Here is an 8,462-nt window from a genome sequence, read left to right as displayed (position 1 = left end):
ACCTGCCATGTATTTGCGTGAATGATGCAGCCTCTTTGCGCCTCACTTTCCTCCTCCAGAAGATGGAGATACCGGTCCTCGCCTCATGGGGCTGCTATAAAACACTAGATGGTGAAATGTATGCAGAGCCCTCAGCACTGTGTCTGGCACGTGGTAAGGGCTTGATAATTGCACCGTGCTGTTACTGTTATTGACTAGTTGGTGTTCGGGGTAGCCAGGAATGAATATTCACTCACTCACCCAGAGGAAGATGTGGCCTCTATGCTTCTCTGGGGGACTCAGGATTTGGATCACTAAGACTCTCTCTCCACACAGAACCACATGGTATGAAAGCCCCTGTCCCCAGGGTCCCACCAAACCAAACGGTCATTTATCTTGGTCACAATTGCAAATTCGTAATTAGAAACTCCCCCACCACCGCTGGCCACAAGCCTGGCAGTGGATGCCCATCAAGCCAGCGTGATCCAGTGTGATCCAAACTCATCTACCAGTGTGTTTTCCTGCTGCAGCCGCAGCAGCCTGGCCTCAGCCCTGCCCGCCTTCCACCCACCACAGCCGGGATGGTAGCGCCAGTCCTCAATCCTGAACTCAAGGTGACCGGATCTGTTTCCCAGCGTGCCCCCGAGGCGTGGCCGTGCTCTGGGATGCCTAACAAGAGAGCTGACCTTCCAGAGGCAAGAGCTTCATGTTTCAAAATCCCATTTGTCCCTCTGTAGAAAACCAACCTCTAATAGCCCAGAGCTGAGCCATCAGAACCTTCTTTCACCCAGAGCTAATCCCTCCCCTAGTCTTCAGCCTGACAAGAATAGCCAGGGTTTAGAGAGTGCCTTCTCTATCTTGCCCTCTCAGATCCAACACCTCATTTTTCAAATTCTAGTGTATTTCGGGTGGAGAGGAGGGAAATGTACATCTGGCTGACATGAAAAGATTGGTGGGGTTGTAGTGTAAAGACGGAGTGAAATTTGGATTTTTTTTTTTTTTAAGAATGTTTCAACTCTAAAAATAGACGAAAGAGCTGGGCTCAGGAACACCGGGATTCTGTTTCATTTTCTGGAATCTCCCAGTTGACAAGCGTGAGTGTTTCGTGAGCACCTACTGTGTGCACTGCACTGTGGCAAATGCTACAGGGGAAGAGAGGAAGGAGAATATCGGCCTTTGCTCAGGGAATTCGGATCCCGATGAAGCAGCAGAAAGCAGCTGCTGCAAATGTGACTCTGGCACAAAATATGTAGCCTTAGAAGTCAGGGGAAGATGGAGCCTGGGCGGGTCATTCAGGGAGGGCTTCCTGGAGGAAAAGGCAATTCAGCCGAGGCTTGAGGGATGGGTAGGGTGTAAAAAGGCAAAAGAGCAGGAGAGCCTGTGAGAAGCAGCAGCAGCTAGCTGGATGGAGCTCATTTGTGGAGTAATATAGGAAGATTAACATTAATGGCTGATGTTAGAGGTCTTACCCTGTGCCAGGCGCTGTACTATTTGCTTTGTGTGTATTATTCTGTTTCATCCTCAAAACAGCCCTATGAGGGAGTTATTATCATTCTCATTTTCTAGATGAGAGAAACTGAGAGCTATTCAGGTGAAGCGGCTTGCCAAGGTTTGCAGAGCTGGTGAGCAATGGAGCCAGCATTTGAGCGAGCAGTCTGGCTCTACCCACTAACCACTTAGCTGCCCCACCACTGCCAGCCCGACTCTGGTGGTGGGGGTGCCCGCAGGGAAGAACAGCAGGTGGAGTGGGCTGGGGAGGACAATGGCAGGGGTTAGGGCCTTCCGAAGCCCCCAGGCATAGGGGTTTTCTCAAATAAAGCCCCCAGACCCCCCTGGGGAACTCTAGAATGAGCTTCAGTATGCAGGTCCCTGGGGTTTGGGGAAATTGGTTAAGGGGTTTGGGGGCTCAAGATTTCAGCTTTTTAATATCTCTTGCTGTCCATGCAGTGGCAGTCTGTGCCACCCACCTAGTTACTTCAGTCTGTTCCAGGAGATTGATGGTACAGGTTTTGATTTAAGATCTGCCTCTGCGATCCTCAATTTCCCCTGTCTCACGGGGATGCTGACAAGGCAGCGAGTGCATGGAAAATGGCTCCTGACTATTCCCAGACTTCAGGCCTGAGAGCCTGCAGCACCTGTAGAGAAAGTTCCAACCTGAAAAGCCTGGGCAGAGGTGGCAAGGCGCAGTGGACCCATCCTCTGGAGCCTCGGTTTCCCCACAGATGCTGTGAAAGGGGTGCTGCGGAGGAGGCCCATTCAATGATAAGAGTTGGAGGAGCCCTCAGAGGTGAGCTATACCGACTCCCTCATTTCATAGATGAGCAAACTGAGGCCCAGAGAGGTTAAACGACTTACCCGAGGCCACACAGGAAGTGAGTTGAGCCTTCAGCTGGGTCTCCAGCTTTTTGAGGAGAAGGTCTGATACATACCTCTTATCCCCCAATTCTGCCCTGTTCTGGATAAATTCCCCTTCTGGATGAATCAAGGGACCTAAACTTCTCTGTGGTTAAAATAAAACAAATATTTGAACACCTTACCTGGGACCAGGTATTGAACTGTTCCCTCAGGAATATGTGATCCCATATCTTCCTCATAAGATCCCTGTGGGTCACCAGGCCCAGGAGTCACCAGGCCTTGCCAGCTCCTGGATTCAGAATACCACATCATTTTGGCCAAAACCCCCAGACCCCTGTTCTTGTCCTTTTCTGCCCTGTCAGGTCCTCAGCCGAAGCCCCTTGAAAGGTCACCCTACTGCCCCACCTAAAAGGGTCTCTGTGAATCCCTCAAAGGGAATTTGTGCTTCTCCCAGACCAGGGTGTCAGCTGCAGTCACCACTGGCCATCTGTCATGTTTGTCTTCTCCTGCTCTAGAACTTACCAAAGGCCATGAGGCTACTTGAAGGAGTGCCCTCACCCCCGTCAGGCCTCCCTGATTTGGGCCTTTGTGGGGAATCTAATGTCCAGGCCAAGGGGTGACTCCTGATGCCCCCAGAGCCCCAGTCCTTGGGCTGCCAGAGGCCAGAGGAGCAGCACCTTCCCCAACAGAGGGGTCCTAGGTCCCCAGGGCCCTGAGGCATAACTGCTTGTACCCTAGTTTCCCAATACCTCTCTATGAAGAGCTGGTCCTGCTGGTGGCTACAACCTCTAATCCCCGGCCTCAAAGGCAGGCCAAGGGGCCAGGGAGGAGGGCCCTGTTCCCTCCTTACTCCTTCTCTTCTTGGACCTACTCCCAACAGACAGTCCCTCTCCTTCTCCGGTTACAGAGCAAAACGCTCCAAGTAAATCAGAGGATGCCAGCAAATCTCGGTAAATGGGAGGAAACGGTTTACTTCTAGCAGGTAACCAAGCCACAACACACCCGCTGCCCAGACCAGCCCTGTCACCCCAGGGCTCCGGCCCTTCTGCGCCTGCTGGATGGGAGGCAGGAGGGGTCTGTCTCCATTCTCAGCTGATTGACGCAGGCCCCATCGCATCCTCCAGGCTCCATCTTCCTTCCTCGGGCCTCACACGGTCCAGCCCAGATCTTGGCAAGGCGAGGTTCATCCAAGTCCCCCATAGTTTCCGGGAGGACGGAGAGATCACAGGAGGCCAGATGGCCACTTCCTTCTGAAGAAGGAGTCTGCTCCAGCTGTCCTCTGAGGAAGAAGTCCAGCACAGAAGTTGACCTTCCCTAAGCCACTCTGCGGCCATTGCCACACTTACCCACAAAGGCCCAGGCTGAGGAAAATCAGGGGGTACTCTCGGGATCCAGTGTTTCCATAGGTGCTTCCGAGAGCTTACCTGCTGGCAGGGTGGAGATGCAGGCCCATAGCCTGTGCTCATCTGGAGAAGACTTCCACCTCAGTCTCCCCACCCAGGGCAAACCCCGAGACAGCCGGCCACAGAACCATGGAGGAGATGGACAGACTGACCAAAGGCAGACAAGGCCTAAGATGGGCCGCATTCCCTGTGTCTGATGTAAAAATAGGGTACAGTGAATAGGCCCTAGGGCTGGGGAGGTGTTGGGAGCTGGGAGTGGACAGAACAGGATGGTGGGCTGCAATTAAAACCCCCCAGCCTGGGTAATTCCCAGGCCTCAGCAGGGCTGTTACCATGGCAAGAGAGGCTGACCAGGTAAGACAGGCTCCTGGCAGGGCTGGGCTCCTTCCTGTGCTCCTGCCTACAGAAGCCTCAGCCCCTGGATAGGACAGTTCAGACCAGGGTGTATGGTCCAGCTCGGAACCGGGCAACGTACAGGTAGAGGCCCAAGCTCTGTGGGGCATGTGTCCAAGTGGCAGGGAGAGGGAAGAAGGGACAGTGTCTGGGCCCAAAAAGTAAATAATGGCATGTCCTGGGACTATGGGAGGCCACCAAGCCCTGGCCCAGACTCTAGGGACACGGGCTGCCTAGAGCGGCCAGGAAAGTCCAGTCTGGTCTCTTGAGGCAGGAAGAGCCCTCAGGAAGCCTGGATCCTTGTCTGGTAAACCCTTGTCCCCGACTCGCCAGGTCCCCCAAGCCCCTCACTTGCCTCCAGGCCAGCCTATTGCCTGTCTCTCCTCACACCCCCTCACTACCTCTTGCTCATGGGCACTCACCTCATGTTGGTCCCCAAGGCAATCCCTTCCCCAGCCCTGGCTGGTGCTGAGCAGGTAGAAGCCCTTCTGGCACGTTCTCTGCTGACAGATGGTAACAAGCAGGGTGAGAGTGGGCACCGCACTGGATCTCATAGGTGGATATTAGAGGGTGAAGGGTCAGGAGATGATAGATGCCAGGGCTGCCCGTAGGCCTCACCTCTGAGGAATCTTGGAGAAGCTCAGCAGGGGTAAAGATTCACCTTTCACGCCAGTATGAAGTCCCACCCTGGGGAGTCCGGCCCAGAGGCAACCAGGAGGCCTGCCTCCTGGGCCAGTTCCCAGGGTGTGAGCTGCCTGGAGAGGGGTGCTGCTTCTGGGTGTTCCCTATGGGCCACTTCCTCCAGACCCCCAGGCTGTCCACATCCATTGACCCCAGGAGGGGAGAAGGGATAAGTAAGCACTCAGCGCCCACTTCCCTTTTCTCACCTGTTCCCCACGCCTCATCTGCCCCCAGCCTCTGGGCTCCGAGGTGCAGCTCAGAGTCCGCCACCTGCAGACACCCCAGCCCCTGGCATTCGGGAGCCAGGAGGCCGAGCGGAGAAGGGGAGGTGTCCTCTGGGCTCCCCTTGCCCAGCCCCAGGCCAAAACGTTGCTCTTTCCCTCCTCCCTCTGGGGAAGGAGAGGAAGGGAGTGTTCTGCCAGGTGTGGTCAGCCCTTGGCCAGGGGCCCGTGGGCACCTCCCACTGGACAGCCCAGCCCTGGTCAGTGCTGCACCGGCTGGCTCTGAGAAGTCAGCCCAGAAACAATGGAGCCATTCACGCAGCCTGGGCTTTGCACAATGACCCTCTTGGTCTATCTCGGTGGCTAGACGGTGTGTGTGTGTGAGAGAGAGAGAGAGTGTGTGTGTGTGTGTGTGTGTGTGTGTGAGAGAGAGAGAGAGAGAGAGAATCTGGAGGTAACTGGAGAGCCCAGGCAGAGGCAGGAGAAAGAACACTGACCAGGGACTTATTTATAACAATCCTGATATCCATCCTTTGTCAGCCAATTGCTATGTGCAAGGCACTATCCTAGGTACCTTCATTATCCCCACAACAACCAAGTGAGTCAGTTCCAACATGACCCCCCATTTTAAGATAAGGAACCTGAGGTGGGGTTATGGAAGTCAGAATAATGGTAAGCCCCTGACAGGGGTATTAACTGGGAAGGGGCATAAGGGAACTTTCCAGGGTAGTGCAAAGTTCTCTCTCTGGGTGGTGGTCACATGGGTGTACACACACACTTTCATTGTGCTGTCCACTGAAGATTTGTGCATTTTGCTGTATATAAATTGCTATATGTAAATTACATTTAAGTAAAAAAAATGACAGTACATCCATAGAATGGAATATTACCCAGCCATAATGAAAGACGAGGGAAGCTTTTTGTATACTAATACATTAATAGATCGCCAAGATACACTGTTAAGTGAAAAAGGGTGATGTGTAAAACATTAGTTTCCAGGTATACGCAAACACATGCTTTAAAATACTGTCTGTACAAATCTGTTTGCATGCTTACATTAGATTATCTCTGGACAGACACACAGTCACCACGGTTGCCTCTGGGAACAGGAGCCCCATGGCTGGCCACAGGCTGGAGGAAGACTTTCCCCCATATACCCCTTTCTTAACCCATAGGAGTGTATTACTTCTTCAAAAAGTAAGTGAAATTAAAGCAAACAATAAAAGAGTGCCTGAGTTGCCAATTCCCAAGCCATTATATCCATTGCTTCAGAGCATTTAATTCCAAAGTCAAACGGCCTCTCTCTACTCTCCCCACCTGTCTCCAGCCTGTCTCCCCTCCTCGAACCCAGCCACACTGCAACTGGCTGTGGCTGCCCAGCTGGGAAAAGTTCACGGCTGGGATCCACCGTGGACCATCCAGGGCCCACTGTGGCCTGAGAGCCTGGAGGCTGGGCCAGGGCGGGAGCTGCGGAGAAGCTGCTGACCTCAGAGAGCCCAGCCCCCTACCAGCCCCTAAAGAGGGTGGGTGCCGCGCCCTCCAGCTGAGGGCGGCTGCCCAGGTCCCCGCCCTGCCCACTGCTCCTCACTCTACTATTGTTTTCTCGTACGTTCCTTTCCCAGGTGCCTCCAAGCAAACCCAGGGAGGCCCAGGCCCAGGGAGGCCAATAGGTGTGGCCAGAACACCTGCCCGACCTGGCTGCAGGCGGGCAGTGAGGGGCAGCCCTCCTCGGAGGAACGTGAGGCTTTAGCTCACTGCCGCTCATCATGTCCTGCTCGAAAAGGACCAGCTTGGTTTAGAGTCCTGGCTCCGGATCCCAGCTCTGCCACTTCCTGGCCATAACACTGCCGGCAAGTAACTTCATCTCTTTGTGCCTCAGTTTCTTCATCTACAAAATGACATGTCCCTGTCCGGATTATTGTGAGGGGAGACGAGATGCAGAGGAGCCAGAGCACGGAGCCTGGAGCAGAGCAGGCGCGTCTTGGCAGGACCCACTCCTCACCCACCAAGCAGCAGCATCTAAGCAGAGCTCTATGCACGTTCGTAAAGCGCCTCGCAGAAGGGGGTGACCAAGGGAGAGGGCCCGTCCCCGCCAGGGCTCCAGGTCCCTTCCGGGTCCCTCCCTGCGCCAGGGTCATCACAACAGTTCAGAGTATTGACAGCTGAGGAGCAGCCCAGGATGGCGGGCTTGGAAACCTGGTTTTCAAGTCTCAGGGCCGAGAGGCAGGAAGGATGGCCCGAGGCCCATCTCCAGGTCTCCAAGAGTTACCACAAGGAAGAACACCAAGACGAAGATGGTGGGGCTTCAGGTGGGACAGGTGTCGGTGCAGCATCTCAGCATCACCTACCTGGCTTTCCTTATCTTACCAGGTCCCCCCAGCTTTGCAACCCCAGCAGACAGGGCCTGCACACACACCCACACACGCACACTGCACAGGCATTAGACCCTTGCGGCTGGGGCTGACCTGGGCCGGTCTGGCCTGGAAGCTGAGTTGCTCTGGGCAAGTCACTGAACCTCTGAGCCCCATTTTCCCTATCTGTGAGGATCATACAGGTGACCCAGCCTGGGCTCTTTATAGCCTGTTAACACACTGCTGGGCAGCGGCGCTCCACCTCCATCCCTCCAGGATCAAATCCCTGTAGGAGGCAGAGTCTGTGACGTCTGCAGCCTTCACTTGGGGACATTAAGGACGACCTCCTGTACAGGCCTTATGCCAGGCCTAGGAGAGATAACAGTAAACACACAGCAGCCTGGTCCTGAATGAGCTCACATTCCAGCATCGTGGGGCAGGGCGGAGACAAGCCAGAAAGTAAGGGACCAGGCCACATGGTGATAATGGTGGAACTAAGGGGAAATGGAACACCCTGGAACACAGAGGAAGGAGTTCATTCTGCCAGGAAAGGGGCTCCCCTGCAGACCCCATGTCTCTTGGCCCAAGTCTGCTCTGAGCATCACATCAGTAGCTCATGTCACCCTCAGAACAGCCTCAGAGGCAGCAGGAAGGTGGGACAAAACACCTCTGTTTTACAGGTGAGCACCAAGCCTCCAAGAGGGCAGTCAGCGTGGCGCTGGGATGGGTACCCAAAGCCCCGGCTCCCAGGGCTGCTGTTCCCCGGCACTATTGTGACCACTCAGTACATCCCCACCCAGGACGCCTCCCCAGGTCATTGGCTGCACCTGGCCAGGCTTTGTGGGTAAGAAACTTCCTGCCACCCAAGATCATTCTTTGGCAAGTGAGAGCTGCAGGCAGTCCCTTCTCTGGGGTGAGAGGGTCTCCCCAGACCCTAAAACAGCCCCCTCTCCCCCTTACCCACTCACCCTGCTCAAATCCATGCCAGAAATGCTGTCTCCAAAAGTCCCCTGTAATGACGCACCAGGCATCACTGACTGCCTAGCCTGTGGGAGGCTCTCACTGGGCCTAAACCACCA

The sequence above is a fragment of the Delphinapterus leucas genome, chromosome 7 (assembly GCF_059928025.1).
Source record: "Delphinapterus leucas isolate spDelLeu-1000000601 "Yukka" chromosome 7, BTC_Dleu_Yukka2, whole genome shotgun sequence".
NCBI lineage: Eukaryota > Metazoa > Chordata > Mammalia > Artiodactyla > Monodontidae > Delphinapterus > Delphinapterus leucas.
This window is presented reverse-complemented; position numbering follows the sequence as displayed.